We start from the raw sequence: 20,395 nt of genomic DNA, 5'->3' as shown, positions 1-20,395 counted from the left end.
CGCACCGAATTCGCCTACAGACGTCACGCCGAGGCTCTCTCGCCCCACAAGCCCGAAGAATTTCTTCCTTTAATTGTCCTGCAACCCCCGACTACCGACGTAGACGAAATATATACTGCACCTACTGCGGACTACGGAGTAAGAAACCGGGACTCGAACGACTCCGGAAAGTAATCTGCCTAATTACCCAGCAAGAGATTCATTCCACCCGAAGGATCGACGAGAGGGTGGCCCCTTTTAGTCGTAAAACGACGACGAACTCATTCTCTCTCTCTCTCTCTCTCCTCCTTCTTCTTCTACTTCTCTCTTTCTCTTTCTCTTTCTTCGACGGCAGTGAGAAGAGATGATTTTCTCGAAACACGCGAGATTCGCATGCTCGGTGGCAAACGACGAGCGAAATTCCATTCGCAATACTCCAAGAAGAATTAAGAAAACCGCATAAATGTATTTAACGCCTGACTACTGAACGGAGAACTGTGAAAAGGAATTAATTCGTTCCGTTTGTCCTTAGGATTATCCTCAATCTTTCTGTTCAACATATTTATTCGCTTTTCTACATACAGTGAGAAAAAAAAATCTTTCGATCAAATGAATATATTGTATTAAAATTAAATATAATCACCTGATCAATTTGATTTCCGTGAACAGGTCACGTTAACGTCATTTTAAATTAACTCATGACTGATCACCATTTTGACGTTAAAATAAATAGAAAAGCGATTTTTAAATATTAATTATATTATTATTTTAAATATTAATTATAAAAACAAATTTTTAAATATTAATTGTTTAAACTACTAATTACTGCGTAATCACTGCGCATAGATTGGAATTTACATACAATTTCAACTGACAAAAATTTTAGATAAAGAAAGCTTTTTTCAAACAAACGATTAATATCGTATACATAAACAAAAAAGTGACTTAAACGTACAAAGTGACACGTTTTTAGATCCCTTATACACTACTTTGGTTTCTATAATAAAACTTGATGCTTTCTCCCTCTTCCTTAATTTTATGAAGTACCTTGTTGTGTTATTGCTTGATATGATCTTATTAGATCCATGACAAGCATACTATCAATATCACATAATGTGTTTATCTTTAAAATAAACTGCTATATAAGGTTTTAATTTAATTTGATTACCTTTAGTTAAATTTCAATCTTCATTTCATTGATTCAGATTTTATTATTTAGTAAATTTGAAAATTTAATAGACATTATTGGACATATATAGATGCGAATTGACTTCATTCAGATATTTTATCATTCACAGTTCACATAACGATAAAGAAATATTTTTTGTAATCTTAAATACAATTTAATGATCCAATTGCGTATAATTGTAATCAATTTTGTATATATAGTATTTTAATTTTGTTATCAATGTAATTACTGAAGAGAATCCTAACCAAGGATTAAAATGTCCAATTAATTGTTATATACAATAAACATTAATCGCAACATCCAGCATTAGTTATCAAAAACTTTTTAATTTTATTTAATTTAATTCAGTGACTTGGATATTAATGAAAGGTATCTCCCGATTCAAATTATCAGTCCTTATATAAAAATTTCTTATAATAATCTATAAATTTAAAATCATTAGCGCTGGGAGTTAATCGCACAGATAAACAGTCGAGTTAATTGTTCGTAGGAGGAATTCGTGTTTCGATAGGGAACGTGACAACACGCAGAACGACACGCGCCATTACCTATATCGACTCGAGTCTCCAAACGAATAACAACACACAGCGACCTTGTGTTCGCAACCTTGTAACGCTCGTCGTACGGTTACCAAACACATATCAATGCCGCATGTCTTAAGAAATATTTGGTATGCTATGAAATAATATTCCACTTCTTGTATCTTAACCTTCATCGTGTATATTGGAGTTATTTGTGTCCAGGCAATTTTTAAAAAGTTCTGAATATTTTGAAAACAAGTGAATACAGGCGCAATTATTCAACAAAAAATAATTGTGATGATGCTGAAATCATCGTATTTCCAGTGAATACAAAAAGTACTTCTACAGAAAAAATATATTTTTAAAAAACTTTATTTTTAAAAATTAAATATTATTCAGCGAGAAATGAGTCATCAAATCGATATTGATACGATAATTCGATGTTGATTCGACATTTAATTGATCATTTCTTGCTGGATAATTAACAATTTATTCATAAAGTATAAAATAGACTGTATATTTCTTAAAATTATATATATCAAAAAGATGTATATTAATTATAGAAAATATATCATTTGAAAAATAAGCGAAAATTAAAAATTATATTGTTGAAATTTGAATGTTCAAAAAGTATTCATACAAACGAGAAATTTAGCTTCTAAAATCATGCGTAGTTCGTTTGTTAATACAAGAACAGAATATATTTAATTGTATGCTAATTAATGTTTATTCTCTACAAATAAGATTTTTTTTATAACAAATTTCCTTGTACGAATACTTTTTGCTCTTACTATTTGTAGATATAATTTAGCGATTTAAAAAAATTGAGATAAATATTAGGTGTTGGAATTAATTCGTAGCGTTTTTAATGAAAGAATGTTATTTATTTCACATGAGCATTAAAAAATACATTAATGAAAGTACTTCCCATCACTTGTAAAACGCTACGAATTAATTCCAACACCTAATATATTATCTGGAAATAAATTAAATTTAGAAATGAATATTAAAAATAGCGTGTAAAATGTGAATTAACATTCACATATCTCTGATATATTAAATCGAATTTAAAAAAGCAACAAAAATAAAGAATTTCGAAGGAGTGCATATCTTATTAAATCATTATAAAAAAATATAAGGTTTTGTCATCTACATCGTGTTTTAGTATGTCCAAGAATAGTATTTTCTAAATAATATCTATATATAGTATTTCTAAATAATATTTTCTAAATAACATTTTCTAATTCTTAATCATAATCTCACAAAAATATATTGTTTAGAATTTAAGTTTTTCAATTTTTTTACGTAAATAATCGTTCTTCTCTCACTTCTGTGAATATTATAAAATTGAAAAAATTATTTATATATTGTATATATATATATATATATACAAGTTTATTAAAAAAAATCGATTATGCAAAAAGAAAACAAAATTCAAGTGTGTCTCAAGACAAACTTTACCTAAGTCTAACTTCCTCAACTGTATCATAATCGCAAACATATATCTTTCTCTCTCAAAATGTAGATTAAAAGATACTCGAAAATTAATTTAATATTTAGTTAGTCCGATTATTTCATCTATTTTCCGTTAATCGAAATCCGATAGCATGGCACGCGTTGCATGGTATATTTTATTTCGTCGTGATTAAATTTTTCGAATTATTTCTAGCTGAGTTACATGCAAGTTACGCGTCGTTTCGGTCAGCGCGAAAAATATAGGGCTGTTTCTCGTTACGAACGCCACAATGGGACACGTACAAAATATAGAACACATACAAGACATCAACCTGCCCTGACCACGAACCGGACTTTCTGCTTCCTTTCGTCTGTCCAACCTTTCCTTTTCTCTTTTTCTCTTTTTTCCTCCACTTCTCTCTATCACATTCCACACGCTCTTCCTGCTATTGGGGTAACGCCACCGACGAGGAGAAAATATTCATAATGCTGGATTAAGCGTGGGAGTACCCTCGGGTAAGTCCTGCGCGACCAACCGGGGGTGAGTAGCCAAACTAATCAAGAGCCCGCCCCATTTAATTCCCACCCTTGCCCTTTTTTTCTCTCTCGTTTCGTCGATCGTAACCACACGGCCAAGAAGAACCCACTCTTTTGCTCCGTTTCTCCTTATTACCTTCCTCGCATATCTTTCCCATCCGCCCTGCCCTTCGTCCATGCACCTTTCTATCCCTCCTCTCATCTCTCTTCCTTCTGCGCTTCTCTTCGGATATTTCTCCTCAAGTTCTCTTTCTTTTGGTTACTCTCGCTGTGCCCGTTCTTTCTTCCTCCTTCTCTTCTATAATCATCATCCCGGTATCGCGTATCGAACAGCTGCGATATAACGCTATCCACGATATAGCAAAAGGGCTCGTACGAGAGCAGGCTCATTAAATTCCCTCACGCCCATTATATCCGAGGTCACTTTCGATCCTAGGCGTCCAGGGCATAAATTTTTCCAAGTGCTCATTATCCGCCCGGCGTCATAACGAATGACGCGCGTAAAGCGCACCGCGGTTTGATATACGCACCGCGTGATAGAAACGCACGGTGCGTACATGTCACCGTATCCGTTGCATCATTCTCGTGTATCGTTCTAGAACTCTAGACGCTGGTATGACGGTAAAAGTAGAGAAAAAATTGATCAGCTCTCTAAAGATATTCTGCTCAAGAACTCTTAAAAATTTTATTAGGTGTTGGAATTAATTCGTAGCGTTTTACAAGTGATGGGAAGTACTTTCATTAATGTATTTTTTAATGCTCATGTGAAATAAATAACATTCTTTCATTAAAAACGCTACGAATTAATTCCAACACCTAATATATACATTCTAAAGAAACGAGATTACATTGCGACGTACATATAAGTAGTAATTCTCTTATAATACGCATAATGTTTTGTGAGATTTTGATACTTTTGATATTAAAGATAGAAAAAAAAAATATAAACTGTGTACCTCTCACATGTAACGTACATAAAAGAAATTATAATTTTAACAATAAGAATCTTATTTTAGACCGTATATGTGAGAACACAATCAATATAGTTATAATTTTAATTCTATATCGTATAACACACGCTTTTTAAGAATGGATTTAATTTTCCCAGTGGGACTGTAAAACTAAGAGAACTCTTGTTCGTACGTGTCACGTATTTAATATAACGTAGCAATAATACATATATATGATGTCGGATAATTGAAACATATCTCATTTGAACAAATTCAGTAGATAACAACCGGATTTCAAGCCTGATTTTCGCAGCTGGAAATCCGAGTTCTTTATGCATTTTCTTACGAACGTCGTAGCTTTCAAGAGGCAATTTATGAATTGGCTATTTGTGCGAGTAAAGAAATGAAGAAATATATCGAGTAATTTAATATTCAATTAGTAATCGATCAGAAGGCGGCCACATAACTTGTACGATGAAACGTTGATTAACCGCGTACATATGCAATACCATACGAGCGAGCAAATGCTTTCACTATCTCTTCATCAAAGGGATATACATGCGTTATCGAAATCGGGGCGGACTTTATCGGAGCGCATTCCCGAGCTGCCTATCGTATCATTGTGGACTTAGCATTCAATTCGACCTTTATGCCAGATGTTGTTTTGCACTCATTGTAAATCATATATATAGCATTAAAGATTTTAAATGTACACGATCTTTCAGCTTTATTTGCTTGCCTGTGCAAGATACAGCGGCTATATCCCATATTTCTTAATATCGAATTGCAGCGCGTGCTATATTATATTTTATTGCAATATCGAATTAATGGCAACGTATATTAAATTAAATGCCGTTTAGATACGTTATTAGTTTTGCTATTTATTTCATTGTTTTCGCTCACCGGTTTTTCCTCTGCGTTTGTCTTTGTGTTGTCTTTTTTTTTTACTCCGAACAGCTGAGCAAATCTCCGATATTCGTGTATATTCTCTCGCAGCTTATCGGAACACGAAATTCTTATGTCTTTAAATCTTTAAAAGTTTTTGCAGCTGAAATAATAGCGACATAATCGCCACAAAGCATCAAAATCCGCTTCGATCGAAAATAGGATTCTTTCTCTTACTTTTGATTTATTCTTATTTCTGATAAAGAGAGTCTCAGATCTGATTTCCACTTATAATTAGAAAGTTAAATTTATTAATTGTTATTTTATTGTGTACTTATCTTTACTCTAATTTAATAGAGTTAGAATAAAATAATATACTGGAAAATTATTTTAATCATGGCGTTAAAAAAATGTTAAATGAAACATGAAAATTATCCAGTTTATATAAACGATGTGATGTACGGTTTTATTATATAATAAAACTGGACGTATTAATCATTACAAAAATGTATGTACAGTATATATTAGAATCCTGAGAAAGCAAAAGAGTCACAATTGCGAGACTCACTCGCTTTTGAATTACAGAAATGTTACGTGTGCACACTGAAGATTTTCGATAAATCTATTATAAATAGAACTTTCTTACAGCACATAATCTGCCCAAAAAAAAAAAAAAAAAAAACTGCACATGAGAATCATCATAAAATTTAATCCACTCACACATTTTCTTAATCTCCTTTTGCGAAACACTGGACTGCGCTGTTTCGCAATTAACAACGTATATAAATTGCATTCTGATGCTCACCGAGCACATATATAGTGGTTCTCTCGACTGGCAGCTAGATGGAAAAAAAGGGAGAAACATCCGACGGGCCGTATGGAGATTAAGCATTCCCGTGTCTAGAATACGCGAGGCTCGCCACCGTTCGCTCGTTCGCGCTCCGCAAAAATGTCGCGATCGCGCTCGTAGTGTTCCAACGAGTGATTAACTCGCCCGACTCGTCCGCGAGATCGCAGCCGCAGTCGCCACAGCCGCGCATACAGTCGATTAGACATGCCGTGGCCGGGATGGCGCAATGCGACGTCGGTGCGTTAATAATCCTGGCGGCGCCTGGCAAAAATGATCGCGTGCTCGACATAAATACCCCTGCTGAATAGAAGAGAGGGTGTGGTGATGGAAAACGCACCACACGTATATATATCGAAAATTCGCCGGACCCGACTGACCGGCGCTGCTTATCGCTCACGCGCGTACGTACGTACATTGTACGCACATCGATCGCCGATCGATGTGCTCGTACTCGCATTAAAACGATGAGTCTGCGGGGACACGAAGCGACGTACGGGACACATGCGTGCACATCGCTTGTGCAGTCGGCAGAGTTAAAGCCGAACCAGACGCATTACTCAATGCACGGGCGAAGGTTAGACTCCACTCAAATGCTGCATACGGATACGATTTTTATCGAGGGTAATCTTTTTTTTTTTTTGTAACGATAGGACAGAGCGATCCTGGGAATCGCCGAGGATATTGAAAACTATATGACTGCGTCAAGCTACGGTTTTTCTATTATACAAAAATCTTACGTATGAAAAATCTTTTTTATGCCAACAATTTAATTTTCCAATTGAAATCTCTTTAACGTGGCTCAATCTTTCCAAAATCTTAGAGATAAATATTTTCCTTGTTCAATATTTTGCTAGAATATCAATGGAATTTCATTCTTTCTAGAACATGTAATTATATAAAATCTAACTCAAAAGAATTATACAAAAGGTAAAATAAGTTTTCTCCAATTCTTCCGTTCAATTTTTAATTTCGTTTTATAATGAACTATTTGTATCTCTAAAGACGAAAAATTGACTTTTAATTTTACAAGCATATAAGTAATTAAATATAAATAAAATGTATTCTTTATAAATATATATATTTCTATGAAAAGATATTAGACATATTTAATACCCATTCATAAAAATATATATATATATATGAGATTTTAATCATATCAATTTAGAGTTATAAAAAAAATTGCATTCAGAAGTTCCGCTTGAGTAACTCACAAGCCTTAACGAGGACTGTCCACATTGCTCGTTACATTCATCTCGACGAACGATAGAACTATTGAAGGGTTGCCGGCGGCAATGGCATTGGCGATGACAAAGTATACGTTCTACGATTATATGCGATATATGCGATATCGCGTAGCGTCGATCGAAGTCCGCCGAGATCCCGCGATCGATCGTCAACCGGTGAAACGCGAAGTCCAATCAAGCGTGCCACTGCACACCGCGCGACGAACCGGTGTTACATGTTCCTCGAATCTCCTTTCTTTTTCTTACACGCTCGAATCCTTCGAAGCATTAGCGTGTAACGTTTCGCCGACCGAGCTCTTTCGTATAGCTCTTTTTTTCGAAAGGTTTTACGGTGGGAACGGATATAAATCAACTCCGGATTGTGTATATGCGGGGCCCACGTGGGATCAAAGCGGAATGTAAACGCGGACGAAATTTACGATGCGATCAGTCGAAGGAATTCTGCTTGCCATTGAAGAAATTTTACTTTTGGTAACGGTGAAAGAGAAAGAGGAAATGAGAGCGTTCATTTAGTAACGCATCCTGAAATGATATGCTCTATCAGGTACATAAATAATATATTTAATATATTAATATTCTTGAGGCTTCCACGGATGCTTTTTATTATATATAAAAATTATGCGTTTCACGGGGGGGGGGGTTATTTAGATATAATACATTAATATAGTTGATATTCATTATTGTCATGTAAGAAACAAAAATTAAAGATAAAGAAATCACATGTTCAAACTGTGTAAAGAAAAAGAGAAAGATGTTTCCGACACACATCGACGATTATAATCACTTTACTCAACTACCGTAAGATCTGAAAAATTGATCTGAATACCGATAATTCCAATCTCTCTCCATTTGTCATCGACAGTTCGAGTTTTGATGCTCGATAGCCATCCTTTCCTTTCGTATGTGCGGATACACAGCTCGTCACGAATGTCTTGTTATTTTAACGAATGTCGTAGCACGCAAGATGCGTTTTATCGCGGGATTGCGTGCACGTTACAGAGTTAAGCGCAGACCGCATTGCAGTGCTAAGTGTAGCGAAGACACAACTATACTTTAAGTCCGTTTAAATTGAATGGAATGCTTTCATTCATTCGGAAAGTGGAATGTTACAAATGGAATATCGATACGCCAATTTACGAGTGGTTAACACATTTTGTAGTATCATTGTTTATAATAATCAAGAAACTTTTTGTAAAGATTTGCAGTAGATTTATAATATACAGTGAGTGCAAAAAGTATTCATGTAGAGAAAATATTTTTTAAAAAAACTTTATTTTTAAAAAATAAATATCCACAGCGAGAAAGGAGCCATCGAATTGATGTTGAATCAATATCGATGATTTCAACATCAATTTGATGTCGAGTCAACGTTTAATTGACGATCATTTCTTGCTGTGTAATTAACAATTTATTCGTAAAGAATAAAATAGACTGTATGTTTCTTAAACTTAAAAATTATATATATATATATATATATATATATATATATATAATATATTAATATATATATACCAAAAAGATGTGTATCAATTATAGAAAATATATCGTCTGAAAAATAAGCGAAAATTAAAAATTGTATTGTTTGGATGCTCAAAAAGTATTCGTACAGAGAAATTTAGCTTGTAAAATCAAGAATATGTTTGCATGTTTATTAATGTAAGAACAGAATTTATTCATTGTATAAAATTGCTAATGTTTATTTTCTACAAATAAGACTTTTTTCATAAAAAATTTCCTTGTACGTTATAAAAATAATTTCATTACACTGAACAATAAATTTTTATCAACATTTTGTTTCCTAACAAGTAACAAATGTTTTTCGTAGGGCTTTTTACATTGAAAAAGTATGTGTAAATATGTTTCTAAAAAAATTATTGCTATCATCAGAAACGCATCGATATGGGTACATCCTATTGAGAACTTGGGAACGGTAAGTGCGTGAGGCGCCAGTCCGTTCGCAATATGCAGTAAAGCACGAATGCAACAATGCGATCCCCTTTCCACCCTTTTTCATGATATGCGGGGCGAAGGGGGAGGGAGGGAGGAAGGACCCTTTAGCTGGGGGGCCGGATATATATGGGATGTCTCGTTAATCAAGAGAGCCGCGTTATCGGCCACGAGGTGTACAGGGGAGAAAATGGGAGAGGAGCGAGGGTGACCGGTGTTTAACGGTTGACAAACGACCGGCGAGGTACGCGGCCGCGTAAACAACGTTCGTGCTGTGCGTGAAAACTGCCCCGCCCGGGTTGCGCGCGTGCGGAAGGAAAACGCGGGAGCACCGCGATACCGTTCCGGCAAAAACCGTAAATCTGCCTATTAAATTACGATTAACGATTCACAGAAGGCGAAACGAACGCGCGCGGAACGTCACGAGCGCGAACAGAATGTGAGCAAAACGTCCGCGTCCATCTCACGCTTTGTCTCTTTACCTTTTCGCGAGTCGTACCCGCAACTGCGCTGCGCAATGCGTAACTGCGCGAATTAAAATTTATTAACTCGCCACCGGAAGTCAGTACAAAGCGGCCGTGTTTTCCTCGTATCCGTGTCTTTCAAGCTCGCGATTAGACGCGCGTAAAAATGTGCGCCCCATCGGAAAAAGGATGTGTATAAGAAACGCATTAACCGTGATTTAGATAAGCATGTCAGATATCCTGAGATGTTTAACAAGTTGCTTCTGCTTTCTTTCATTTAAGCCATTTAAAGATTTGATGACTAATTTCAAACGTTCTTTTTTTTTTTTAACGAAAGTTTGATTAAATATTTTCCTCCAGTTTTAACCTTAGATAATGTTATAATTTTTATCCTTTGTCTTATAACTTTTAAAATAAAATTCTGGTACCGTAAAATAGACTAAACACTTAAAAGTAGATGAAAAAAAGTCTTGTATTCATTTTCAGACTTAAAGTTTATTCTATCCTCTTTGCAAGGCTTGATCATCAAAATTCGCAGATTGCGCGGATTTCTAATATTACAGATTTAATATTTTTTATTTTCAAACCCGGCGTTCCTAGACTGTAACGATAGTTTTTGTAAAAAGTGACCGGAATTGAAAATATATATAATACTTTCTATATCAAAAAATATTACACGCACATAAAACAATTCAATAAAAAGTCAATATTTATACTCAATAATACAGTTTTATAGTTTTTTAAACGAAAATTTTCTCATTTTATCTTAATTATTTTCTAAAAACATGTCTACTTTTTATTAAAATAAAATATTTTATGATTTGAATAAAATATTTTAAATTTTTAACTCTAAATCGAAACATTCGGATTATGCTATTCAGTTACATAAATTGAAATATATTAATCTGTCGCCCAAAATAATACAGTTTAGCGATACTTTTCCCAAAATGCTTTCAGAATTTCTAAGATACCAGGGACCGATAATTTTGGAGTATTCATAGCGTCGAGTCGTCGGTCGATCACGTATACATACGTAACGTTGCCAGACTCCCCATTCGCTTGATTAGGACATACTTTATTAACTTCGCCGGCACGTACAGAGAGCTGTCCAGACAGCGAAGGGTGCATTGTATCATCAAAGTGACGCTGAGGGAAAGCATCCAGAAAGCGTATACCGTTAACGTAGCACGTTTATGTACCCGTAGCTCGCTTCGGCTTCTTCGCTTCTTCGCGCCGATTCCCTCCCCGTTATGCCCGAAATTCTTCCTCTTCTCGTCGGCAGCCGGAGAATGTCAGCTGTGCGGACCTGAGAAACTCTAACGACAACATTACGGTAACGGAAAACGCCGGAATGCGTTGGCATGTGATAATGGAATCCGATATCTTCATAGTGATAGCGTGACACTGAAATCTGATCGTTATCTCTTTCATTCCTTCGTCGAAGATTTAATGCAAAAGCAGGATATTTATTAAAATTTCGTAAAATAAAAAAAAAATTCTCTGTGAATTCTTGAATCTTCCAGATAATTTTGTTCACAATTTCAGGTAAAACAATAGAGAATTTTTAAATCTAACTTTGAAATAAATTAGAGTGCAAGCAAATAAACTATATATTGAAAATTAGCGAGATACAAATCAATAAAATATAATAAAAATATCATAAATATTTTTACGTCTTGACGACTCTACGATTTTTTTCTTTCGTGAAAAAAATCTGTTTTTCTTTCAAATGCGAATGACTTGCGATTATCTTCAAAAGGGGGTCAGTAGTGCGCATGGTGGATCGAATATTGATTTTTGATTATTGTAAATAACTAGACATCAATTAAAGGAAAATAATTATTAATGTTCGATTGAAAGTACGTGGCCTTATGACTCACAGATAAAAGCCTGATCATATTTTCTGACTCACATTAAAACGAAAACACTCTAATCACTCCTATTCTTTTAAAATAATTGGGAAACCTTTGGAAAAAAAGATGAATCATCCATCCAAACTCCAAGTATCGAATTGCATCACATCCCGATATATATATATATATATATATATATATATATATGGCTCTTTAGAAAAGCCCAGTCAGTTATAGAAAATTTTTTGATCAGTCAACGAGTTTAGTTATTCCAACTGCGGAATTCTCGACTCGGTACAATCCCAAAAATCAGTAGTTCACGTTCAAAGATCTTTTACTTTTGGTTAAGAAGCGTCACTGGAACATCACCAGGGACTCCCGCTATAGTTCGTCACTACCTCCAGCAAATAGTAAGAACAAATTTTCTTCTTTCCTTTCCCACGTTAATTTAATTTTAAAATTATATGACTATCAATATTCTCTCACTCTCTTATTCCTCCTTAATCTTTTTCTCTCTTTAATCGCAGACATATCCAGTACCTTTTCTCTTAACGAATTATTTAAGCGATAAAACGCTTCAGGTAATTCACCTCTTTCTCTACTTAGAAATACTTAAGCGATAAAACGCTTCAAATAATTCTCCTTTTTCTTATTCAGAATTACTTAAGCGATAAAACGCTTCAGGTAATTCACCTCTTTCTCTACTCAGAAATACTTAAGCGGTAAAACGCTTCAAATAATTTCCCTTTTTCTTATTCAGAATTACTTAAGCGATAAAACGCCTTAAGTAATTCACGATAACTCTCCCTAAAATCAAATCATAACTCCTAGAAAATCTATCTTCCCTTCTCTTCTTTTCGGAATTATCTTTTACTTCTACGTTTTTCTAATTATCCATCATGAGCACTAACGAGAGGAAATTTTAATAGATGATCTGGCGAAATAAACACAGAGGAAGACGCAAGAAGCGAACCAAGCTCGAAAAACTTAGAAAGGCTAGCATTCCGATTATTATGCGGATACAGATCGGACAATTCATTTCACCTCAAGCCTGACGTCAACTTAGAAAAGCTTATTAGCGCCAAAAATATCAAGATCGAGCCTCCCCCGACATCCCTATGTAGACTTTACCTCTGACGATCCAATTAATAGTTCCTCTAGTAACACACCTCCAGAGCTTTCCTTGGATTTTGAATTTCCTTCCCCCTCCTATTTTCCTACACTCAATAATTTTTAAAGCTCAGAATCTTCTGCTCCCTCTCACTCCTCCAGAAGACACAGGTCCTACGATGAGATATTCACTTGAATACCTCACATCGAATCTATAAGAAGTTCCTCTCCCTCTTTTTAATACACACACACACACACACACACACACACACACACACACACACACAGAAATTCATTATATTTATCTCTACCACTGATTTTTGTAAAAATAACATCCATCATACACACGATACTTACTCTTCATATATATATTTTTATATTATTTCATACATCAATGTGAGTACATGATTATATAAGAACACGCATACATCTGTGTCTAACTTTAATTAAGAGAAAAATAATAAAAATAATAAAAATAAAAATAATAAAATAGAACTATAGAAAAATTATATATGAATATTTTTAAATTATTGCTTAAATTTTATTTCGCCGTCCTTTCGATTCGCTACGTCTTGACAAAGATCATACAGGTCCAATCCCTGGTCAAAAGGATTAAGTTCCTTGATCTAAAAAAGGACCGACGGATGCACAATCTCGGATTGGATAATAGCGTCGCGTATCGACGTTGACCCACATCTGGGACCTAATCAAGTGTTTCCGACTTGCGGCACCCGTCTCTGAGCGATAACCATAAGAGCGGTGTCAGTTGCATCCCCTCTCTTGCTTGACTTCCTTCCTAATTCCTTCTTTCCACTGAAATAAAAGAATCTTAGGGCCTGGACGTAACAATATCAATCGATCGGATTTCTAAGCGGCTTCTACTGTAGCTACTTAAATGTAAAATGCGTGATTTATATTACAGCAACTGCACGGATCTTTCAGATCGAAGCTGAGCTACAATGGTGGTTGTTGCCGAACCGGTCGAACGAAGAAGAAAATGGAAGATGGCAAATGCTCGAAGAAGAATATCGCTCCCTGTTGTGGCTTTCGCATGCGAATTCGACAAAAACTTGAAGACCTTTAGGTCCTCCTTTGACGTGCTCTTCGAGCGTAGCACCGCGCGGCTCGTCTTTACTCGCTCACGTCGCGCCGCGGCGTTCCTGCGGATGAAAAGATATATTCCAATACGCCAGATCGGGTCTTCACTTGCCGATCGCGCCAATTCGATCGTGACTTGTGAATGGTTATTACAAGGAAGCTGATCTAGGAATGAATATCTCCTCGCGCTTCGAATTTGTTATTTGCACCCGCATACTACTAGTAAGAGATTCTCATTGCGATATTTCGATGATGAACTACACATTTACCAAACACCGAAGTTTCAATTCAATCGTATCTGTCAATTAGCGATATTTAGGAACCAATGAACCTGTTGCAATTTTATTAAAAATAAAAACAGACCGTAGCGCCTTTGTATTCGTTTGCACCTTAAAGACTAACAAAATAGATAAATAGCATCCTCAGAAAGAAGAAGATATAAATGATGATATATTTTAATGCTCAACAACGATTACAAATTATTAAAACCCATAATTTTTAACCTTATAAAGAAAGCATAAATAAATATTTGGAGGAGACTTCTGATTATGAATCTGATAATTAATAATTTATTCCATGATTTGGAAATAAAACGTGATAAATTCCAGAGATAGGTTGAATATTATTGTCCCAGTTTCGATACAAACTTGCTTCGACTTTTAAAAGAATTTCCATTACGGACAACTGTAATGGTAGCCGAGCTCAAATGAGCGTTGCGTCTTCAGCTAGAAACGAACAATATTTTAAATTGAATTCGACTAAAGTCTTCATAGTCTCTCCTGTCAACCCTTAATGTATAAAATTTATGTATTTAGTTATAATTACCATCATTATATTTTTTCTTTGAATATAGAAATTATCACGACGACAAAACAGACCATTTATACACACAAAAGTTTTATTTTTTTTTAACAGATATTTTTATCCATCCTAGATATTACATTGCATCCAAATTTTACGAAAAAATGTGTAAATATAGTTTCGTAACATACATATATCAAACACTGAGGTATGATTGATATTTAATTTGCCTGAAATTTTTTTAATTGAAACAGCGATTTCTTCAACTTTTAGTTGAAGTCTTCAACTTAAGTCACAAACATGTTTCAAGTTGAAAATAAAAAAATTATTTAAAAAATGCAACTTCGCATCAAATCTCGTCTAAGAAAAATTTGACATTGATGATACTGAATGACGTTAAAATTATATGTTCGCATATTACAGACGAAGAATGACGATTTATCGATGACCAGGCTAAGAACGAAGGCCTAGATAAACCCATACTTCATCATCGCGTTCGTGCGAGCAAAGTTTCCCGCTTTTAAAAGTTCGTCCGATGACTGAACGCGTATAAATGGCCTTCGCGCTAGTCGAATATCTCTTTTCGTTAATGAGCGGCCGGAGTTCGTTTATGTAGCCGGTAAAGTGATTTAAAGGATCTCGATGATGAATGCTCCACGCACGAAAGAAAAAGAAAGAGAAAGAGAAAGATGACAGCTGCGCGTGTAAAAGCATAAAAAAAAAACGTGTGAAGTTTTCCGATAAATTCCACAGGACCATTTAGGCCCATAGGGCTGTGTAAATTACCGTCGAGTCCGGTCCTTTCTACTAATTAAAAATGAAATGGTACGCATAAACCGAATACTGTTGACCAGTGAGAGCCAACCGTAGAGAATAACCAAGGAGAATATCCGGCTCAGAAACGCACTTATCCCGAGATGATTTTTATAGCAACAGATCTGGCCGCTTTTTCTGTTCTTCAGAGTTCCTCTCTCACCGCACCACACCAAGTCTTTTGCTAGTTCCGTGGAAGCCTCCTCGCATCGTGTCCTGCCTTTTACGGTACACCGCGACCGCTTCGGAAGCTGCTAATTAGGTCTACTCGCGTTCGTCTGAAGGACATTTAATCGTATTCAGAGGACAAAATCGAGTCCGATTCAGTTCTCTTAAAATTGCGTTTAGTAAAGTAACTCTAATATCTACACGACGCGTCTTGGTAACGCCTATGCCCAACTCTTATTTTGTGCAAATCGACGACGTCGTTCATCCGACAGGTGTTCTTCGTATAAGCCCTTCGTAAGCCCACGCGCACCTGGAGCCTCAATATCCTGAGATCAAAGACTACATTTCTTATGGAAAATATGGGCGTCGCAACAAAGCCGTTTGTTAAATAAAATTAAGTACTTCTTATTTTTTTCCTATAAAAATTGTTTCTCTGTACACACACAATCACACACAATCACACACACACATATATATAAAATAAAAATACATTCATAATCTAGCTTTTATCTCAAAGTATATGAATCATTCCTATCAAAAGCCGATGTGCGGCGAAGACAGAAACGAAGTCATAAAACTTTAACGACGCATCCATAAAAACGAAGAGTTAAAAGTACTTCGTAACATTTGTTTTTATAGTAAGATTTAAAATATCAACGTATAAAACGATCTCATGAAATAAACTCGTTAAAACAGGTAAGTCAAGCGGTTCTTCAAAACTTCTGCATGCCGTAATTTCACTTTCCTGCGTCATCGAAACGAGACATCGACGATCATGAAATGCCACGGCGATCGTGAAGAGGCAGAACTCACCTCATCGATGCTCATCGTTTCTGAGGACATTAAAGAAACGCTGCAGAGACTTGCCGCGATAGAGAGATGACGGAACTTCAACATTTTAACAGTTATTTCCTCATGACGAATCGAATCGAAAATAACGGATACTCATTATGCTTTCCACTTTCCTCGTCAAGTTCATCGAGCTATCGCAGCTCCTCACAGCATGCTCAGCGGATTACAAAACATTCTTTTTTTGCGTAGTTCTACACTTAGATGTCACGCAGTAACACGGAACGCGCGACAATCGAAGGTAAGATGACTACGGTATAACCAATGATTATCGGATCTGTCGAGTGACCGTTCTTAGAGCTTGTAGAAAACTTAATGACATTAACAAGTCGAAGCAGCTGTAGCCAAGTTGCACGCAAAGACAAAATTGTGTATTGATGAAAGATAAAATTATCTGTGGTATTTCTCCTTACAATTATGTATAGTTTACGTTTTATTAGCAAAATAAAATGAGCAAAACAGATTTTAAGTAATATTGTTATTTACTACTGATTTGTTGCTAAAAAAGTTGCTAAAAAAAATTTGTTGGTTTAAAAAAAAAATGATGTTATGCTAAAAGAAGATTAACTTCTGTATACAAATATTTTAATGTTAACCTGTCACAGATAGTATTCCTAAAAAAAACTTTGGAAATTTTCCATCCGGCAACTTTTTATTTACGTTTTTATTAGCCTGAAGTTTGTTATGAGTGTATGTTATGAGGTATGTGATATATTTTTTTAGAATCGTATATCTGACAAATATCCGACCACCGGATACCGAATATTTGTCAGATATCCACAATACTATATTTCTAAAAAATATATCATTAATAATAAAAAAGTTTTCAGGTATTCGTACTATTATATACGTCATTTCAATATAAAGTTTCAGCCGGATATATTGCCAGAAATCAGATATCCAGCAATCTTTCCCGGATATTCGGTGCATCCCTATTAAAAAGATATCTCCTTTATATGATTATCTTTTTACACTTAATACATTTTGACCATAACGAGAATCGTAATAAGCTTAGTAAAGCTTATTACGATTCTCTAAGCTTAGTAAAATAAAATTCAACACCTTATATAATTAATTTGACGCCACTAAATACCGTGTTAAATGCATGACACACACGGACCACGCTTCTGTCGGCACCGTATTTGCTTACTTTCATTATCAATAAAGAATAAAATGCTGACCGTTAAGCTGTTCGAGGCTCACGTCAGTTCCGATTGAACGCCCACAATCATTCTCTCAGACAAGGCAAAGAGATGATGCCATACATCAGCAAACTACTCTCGTATTTAATAGCGAAAGAGTAAACTCTCGTCCACGCATATTAAAGGCCGGGAAGGAAGTCGGGGATATGAAATCTGTCGGTGCCGCTCTAAAGCGATAATGGATCTCGGATGGTACCACTAGGTGAGATACATTTCGCGAATCACGGAACATACAACCCTGCGAATGAAGGAGCAAACGAACGAACGAACGAACGAACGAACGAACGAACGAACGAGCGGCTGGTCGACCGAGCCCGACGCGCTGGTTCAAGGGAGGTTCGGTATGTTAATTACAGACCAACATACGTATCCCTCTCTCGCTCCCGCATCCTCCACATCCCATCCCCTGGCCGTGAGTTACCTCGGTTGCCAGCCGATTCGTCTTGGAACGGCCCCCCTCGCCGGTCTTGTTGCACGCAGGGCTCGCGTGAGACCGACGAGTCGACCCTACGACCCGAGAACGCCAAGAAACGCTCGTTTTGCCCTCTTTCGAGCTCGCGAAAGAGCCACGCGGGGAGAAGAGAACTCGCCCCTATATACGCGGCCCGGTTCTTCTTCTTCTTCTAACCGCCTCCTTTGCGCCTCCTTCGATTTCTTTCGAAGGTTAACCTGATCGAACGATCGGCGGAGGGTCCGCGACGTCAGCCGCGCGCATCAGAAACAAACCACTGAGATCGGGGAATCGAGCGTGTCCACGAGGTCTACGGTCCACGGACTTGGCATGGACGCGCGAGCTCAGATTGAACGTTTCACGTTCGGAGTGCTTTCACGGACGAAGATCATCGCGCAATCCGTTAGGCGTTCAGCTAGAAATTACTTTTCACTTCTTTCCTAAATCAATTAGGAAAACCAATGATTCGCTACTGAAGCGTGAAGCGTTGAAGCGTGAAAATTCTCATCTTACATCAGGATCGCGAAGAAAAACATTGAACCGAGTGTTTCGTATGCTAAAGTTTCGCGGATTATGCGAAGCAGCAACAGCGATTATCTAATACAACCTAATCATACGCTTCTATCAGGCCTATAAACTGAACGAATGGAACCGTCATCGCTGCTGTATTCTCGTATTGATGTGGAAAGCTTTCCTCGCTCAGTTTCTCAGCTACTGATCTTTTATGTAAGATGGAATAACTACGATGTATGATAACGATCAACTAGAGAATCTTGATTCTAAATTAAGTCTTCGTTATTGCAAACTGCTTTATTCATCGTTATAAAATAATTTCATTATACAAGGATACTTGTATATAATTATGATACGTGATATTAGTAATTATTAACATTACGCTTCTTTCTTTGTAATTTAAAAAAATCTCGAATAAAGCCGACAAAGTAACGTGTGTTAGTCCGTGAGAGTATCGGAAAAGGAAATGTTGAAAAAGAAATTGGTAGGCAGAGATATGCGATAAATACAAAACGTATTTATCGCATATCTTCGTACTTCCTTAGAGTACTTGAGTCATAAAAACTAAACCTATAAGATATTCGTTTTTCATGTTACCAGCGTCTGTTTTAGAACGCGAAATAAAAAATTTATTATGTTTTGTTTCTATCGACTGTAATAAATATGTATGTTTAACATTGAAAATGATCCGAGTGTGATCCGATAAGCGATTTGATTACCATACCACGTGAGTGTCATCGGAGACCTACAGTATTTGTTATATTTGTTAAATAACAATGTATTTCGTAAATGATTGAAACAATTTTTCCCGCTCTGGGTCGAAAGGAAGGGGAGAGCCGAGGTCGTACTGCAAAAAGATCTCAACTCGGACCGACTGACCCGGGTAAGATCTTGAGGTCAGAACCGCGCACGTGATGGGCGGATCGATAAGACGTTGAAAAAACATTTCCTTCGCGCAAAAACGAAGAAATGATTGCGATGGGTGGCACCCGTACCGTTTCATTCTGTGAGCGCGGTGGTCGAATGTATGTACGTGCATTCCTCTACGTATTGATTAAAAATTTCTGGTTGAAAATGAATGAACCAGAAGATTCGGTGTGAGAATCTTTGGACTAGCACAGCATACGATCCATTCAGTAATTACATACATTGATTGTTGCAAAATACTGAATTTATGACGAGTAGAATATAAGTTAAACTGAAATATTAACAATGATACAAATATTAATGTTGAGCGATATTTCCAACCAACAATTCAGATCAATATTAGAATCTATTATAAAATAATAATATTATTCGAACAATACAATCTAATTGAGCTTTATATTATATTACCAATATAAGATTTCGTAATAAATACAATCCAAATCTTATTTTATATTATATTAGATATACAAATTAATTCTCGGCTTCTACCTTTCAGCGATCTCAGAATCATTTAAGTTAAAATTTCTCCGCCCCTCTATAGTCATTTTGAAGTGCCATCTTTTAGTTTTAAAATGAGGTACAATACTTC

The 20,395-nt window shown here is 35.9% G+C and overlaps 1 protein-coding gene and 1 long non-coding RNA gene across 2 annotated transcripts in view; both read right to left on the bottom strand.

The window, feature by feature from the left end:
• Positions 1-8,911, bottom strand: part of LOC105153600 (uncharacterized) — a 52,512-nt gene extending 43,601 nt beyond the window's left edge. The window contains exon 1 of the long non-coding RNA XR_015545132.1: positions 6,322-8,911. This is a non-coding gene — a long non-coding RNA (uncharacterized LOC105153600). The remainder of the gene's footprint in view (positions 1-6,321) is intronic.
• Positions 1-20,395, bottom strand: part of LOC105153601 (uncharacterized) — a 170,208-nt gene that overhangs the window by 135,967 nt on the left and 13,846 nt on the right. The window lies entirely within an intron of this gene.

This window comes from Acromyrmex echinatior, chromosome 5, assembly GCF_024713525.1.
Source record: "Acromyrmex echinatior isolate Ae372 chromosome 5, ASM2471352v2, whole genome shotgun sequence".
NCBI lineage: Eukaryota > Metazoa > Arthropoda > Insecta > Hymenoptera > Formicidae > Acromyrmex > Acromyrmex echinatior.
This window is presented reverse-complemented; position numbering and strand designations above follow the sequence as displayed.